The sequence below is a fragment of the Myotis davidii genome, unplaced genomic scaffold, assembly GCF_000327345.1.
Source record: "Myotis davidii unplaced genomic scaffold, ASM32734v1 scaffold979, whole genome shotgun sequence".
Lineage (NCBI taxonomy): Eukaryota > Metazoa > Chordata > Mammalia > Chiroptera > Vespertilionidae > Myotis > Myotis davidii.
Window position 1 is genome coordinate 98,307 of NW_006290769.1, and position 4,529 is coordinate 102,835.

Below are 4,529 nucleotides of genomic sequence, written 5' to 3' on the forward strand. Positions count from 1 at the left end.
ATTGGACTGGTAGCTATGATGTGCACTGACCACCAGGGGGCAGATGCTCAATGCACAGACATGGAAACATGGAACAGACTGATGAATCTCAGAAGGAAGGGAGGAGGGGTGAGGGTGGGAAGAGATTAACCAAAGATCTTATATGCATACTAGAGGCCCGGTGCACGGTTTCGTGCACTGGTGGGGTACCTCGGCCTGGCCTGCGGGGATCAGGCCGAAACTGGCAGTCTGACATCCCCTGAGGTACCCTGGATTGCAAGAATGCGCAGGCCAGGCCAAGGGACCCCACCGGTGCATGAATCTGTGTACCAGGCCTCTAGTAAAATGAAAGGACAGTTGAAGTACTGAGAAAGAAATCACTAAGAAATTGTTAAAAATAATAATATAAAGTGATATGAAAAATTAGCAAATAAAGTTTCAAAACATATAATAGAGAAATGAAATGAATAAATTTGTCACAATATATAAGAAATGCAAAAAATTCACTGTTAATAACTTTCTCGAATTGCCTCCCTTAAAAATCTCGGTTTGCCCCCTGTGGGGCGGGGGGGGGGGGGGGGGGAGGGTGGAGCCCTCCGGGGGCAACACTGGAAACTGCAATAAAGATATTTTAAAAAAATAATAATGTAAAGAGTACTAAATGGCATAGGCATCACATACTGCCAAGTGAAAAATGCAGCTTGTAATACAGCATTCTCATATAAACACGATAACAATATGAATTAATGAAAAATACACACAAGTACTTATTGCTCTGAAAACTCAGGTTTCACAAGTGAACAAAACAGACATGCCTTTATATCAGAAAGATTAGTCTATTAAAGAGAAGGCAATAAGCATATAAATATGTCAAGTTGTCTTAAGTGTTTAAAGATAAATAAAGCATGAAAGGGAAAGAGACGGAGACTATAAGGGAAACTATTTAAGCCATAGATCCAGGAACCTCAGAGAACACCAAGCAGGATACACAGTAGAAAAATACCACACTTAGATATATCATAATAACTGCAGAAAATCAAAAATAAAGAAAAAATCTTGAAGGAAGCCAGAGCGAGGAAACGGGTCCATGGCAGAGTAGGAACCTGGCTGGGTGGTTCAGTTGGTAGGAGCTTCATCCCATACATCAAAAGGTTGAGGGCTTCATCCCCAGTTGGGTACATACAGGAGGGAACCAACCGAAGTTTCTCTCTCCCATGGATATTACTCTCTCTGTTTCTCTCTCTTTCTGCCTCTCCCTCTATCCCTCTCCCCCTCTCTCTCTCCCCGTCTCTCTTTTCTGCTTCTTAAAATCAATAAAAACATATCCTGAAGTGAAAAAAAAAGATGGCAGAGTAAGAAAACCCCTGTGTTTGCCACATACTATGACCACATCAAAATTACAACTAAATTACAAAGAACACCCTTGAGAACCACGTGAAGACTAGCTGAACAGAACTCCTATAATCCTATCTAATAAAAGAGTAATACGCAAATTAACCATCACTCCGTCACAAAGATGGCGGTGGCCACGGAGCTGGAGCAAGCAGAAGGCTTGGGTTGCACCCGGCAATGAAGGAAGCCAAGTTTCCCGCCTGCCCTGGCCAGCACTGGGCTCCGCTCAAGGCTACCAAGTTTCAATTATAGAAGATAAATGAATCCCAGATACCTGTTTCCAGGTGGGCAGTGGCCTCCACTCAAGGAGGGGTTGGGAGCCTGGGTCGCCAAGGGCAACCCGGGCTTCCAGTCCGCCCTGGGATCCGCTCAAGACTACAAAGTTTCAATTATAAAAGATAAATAAATCCCAGATATCTGCTGGAAAAGAAAAAGAAAAAAAGGAGAGGCTGGGAGCCTGGGTTGCCAGGGGGGTGGCCAGCCTGAAAATGGCCATCAGCCCCTCACCCAGGCTGGCCAGACACCCCAGTGGGACCCCCACCCCCACCATGAAGAGGCTGTGGCCACCCTGTAAACAGCCATCAGCCCCACACCCAGGCTGGCCAGGCACTCCAGTGGGGACCTCCACCCTGAAGAGTGTGTGGTCAGCCTGAAAACAGGCCTCAGCCCCTCACCCAGGCTGGTCAGGCACCCCGGCAGGACCCCTACCAATTCAGGACACCCTTCAGGGCAAACCAGCCGGCCCTCACCTGTGCACCAGGCCTCTATCCTATATAATAAAAGGGTAATATGCAAATTGACCCTAACATGAGAACCACTGGGAATGATTGGTCACTATGACACACACTGACCACCAGGGGGCAGACGCCTAATGCAGGAGCCGCCCTCTGGTGGTCAGGGCGCTCCCACCTGGAGGAGCTCTGCTCAGCCACACGCCACTGGGCCACTAGTCTATATATATAAAAGCCTAAGAGACCAAATGACCAAATGACTGGTTGACTGAACAACCGGTCGCTATGACGTGCACTGACCACCGGGGCAGATGCTCACGCAGGAACTGCGCCGTCATACTCAGTGCACTCCCACAACCAACCTCCTGCGGCCGGCCAACCTCCCACGGTCCCTCCCCATGGCCGGCTATCCCCTCTATCGGACCCAAAAGGGGGCCAGCTGGCCAACCTCCCACGATCCCTCCCCTCTGGCCTGCCAACCTCCTGATCAGCCCCAATGGCTAGGCTGAGGGACTCCATACGTGCATGAATTTGTACACCAAGCCTCTAGTATGGGCATAAAGGAAAAACCACATCAAGACTGGTAAGGGTGCAGATGTGAAACAGTCTGGTACCACACACATGTGCCAGTTAAGAATCAGGAGGGGCATCATGGCTACAGATAATCCCACCAAGGAGCAAAAAGTTCCAGCCTCACACCGGGCTCCCCAACCTGGACCACCAGTGCCAGGAAAAAGTACCTACAACATCTGGCTGTGAAAAACAGTGGCAACTCTGGCCCCTTGAGACGAAGGGCTGCTATAGACCCATGCATCCATGTAAAAAACCTGAGTACAGCCAAATCAGTGTGGCTCAGTGGTTGAGTGTCAATCCATGAACCAGGAGGTCAGGCTTTGATTCCTGGTCAGGTCATATGCCCAGGTTGCAGATGTGTTCCCCAATACAGGGAATGCAGGAGCCAGCCAATCAATGATTCTCTTTCATCACTGACTAGAGGAACAGTGCATGAAATTTGTGCACTGGTGGGGTCCACAGGCTTGGCCAGCAATCAGGGCCAATCAGGGCTTTCCGGCTACCAGCTGAAGCCTTCCGGCTGGCTGGGGCCTGCTGGATGGGTGGAGGGACCAGGGGAGGTTGGCTGGCCGCGGGAGGTTGGCTGCGGGAGTGCACTGACCACTAGGGGGCAGCTCCTGCATTGAGCATCTGCCCCCTGGTGGTCAGTGCGTGTCAGAGCGACCAGTAATTCCAGGCATTCCAGCATTCTGGTCGCTTACGCTTTTATATTTATGGAGGTTTCTCTCTAACTCTCTCCTTTCCTCACTCCGAAATCAATAAAAAGGTATTTTTTTTAAATTATAATAAAACCTGAGTAGAGACTCACTTATTTAAAAAAGGCTATCCTAAGGATAGTGTCAGCAAAGTGACAGCAGCTCAAAAAGAACCAAGGATGTATGGGGAGGAACTGAGTTGCCTGGCTTCAGTTCGAGGGCTCAAAAAGCTCTCCCTTAGCAGGGCTGACAGATGCTATTTTTCCTATGTTTAGCTGTCCATTTGCCCAGCCAACATGCACAGTCCAGTGCCAAGTCTGAGTCTACATCAACCTAATACCACTTTCTCCAACCAAGTGATTCCCAGAGACCTCATCATACAAAATTCGCACATTGGACAGAACCTTTTGCAGGGGCTGTTCCTCAAAAGTATCCAACCCTGGCCCACACTGCAGATGTTCCTAAAATCTCTCAAAGGTCCGCAAACTCCAAACAAGCAGTGGCTGGCCGCAATGTGCCCGGTACCTTTCCTAAGGGGCCCCAACCCCAGCAGCAGTGGCAGCCAGTCTCAGTTCACAACATGGCCTCTCCCAGGCACTAGCGACCTCAGCGCAAATAGTAACCAACATGAGATCACACAGTAGTACCTACCACGTGGCCCAATGTTAAGCATAGGCAGCAGCTCACTTTGGCCGGCACCAGATACCCCCAAAGAGGCCCCACAACTAACATAGCTGGTGGCCAATTTCAAATCACAAAGAGAACCACCCAATCTGCTCCAAAATGACACACCCAAAGGGTGCACTCAGCAGACAACAGAGCCTTTTTAAAGCAAATCGTACTCCATGGGGTCAGTCACTACACAAAAGCTCATCCACTGTAGTCACAGCCATTACCACAGCCAATTAACCTGAGGGTCAAACTCACCCACTTCTGTGCCAACAGCAATCAAGGATCTGAGACCAAGATTACTATATCCAAAAAGGCTATCATTCAAAACAGAGGGTCAAATAAAGAGCTTCCCAGACAAAAAAAGGCTAAAGGAATTTATCACCACCCACCCAGCATTACAAGAAATGCTAAAGGGACTGCTGTAATAAGAAGAAACAGAGAAAGAAACCTAGCCATACAGAAGTAAAATGACAATAAATAAGTACTT

General features: G+C 48.6%; 1 protein-coding gene across 1 annotated transcript in view; it reads right to left on the bottom strand.

The window, feature by feature from the left end:
• Positions 1–4,529, bottom strand: part of CCDC138 (coiled-coil domain containing 138) — a gene marked incomplete at its 3' end in the record, with an annotated part of 183,736 nt that overhangs the window by 96,815 nt on the left and 82,392 nt on the right. The gene's annotated exons all lie outside the window — the stretch shown is intronic.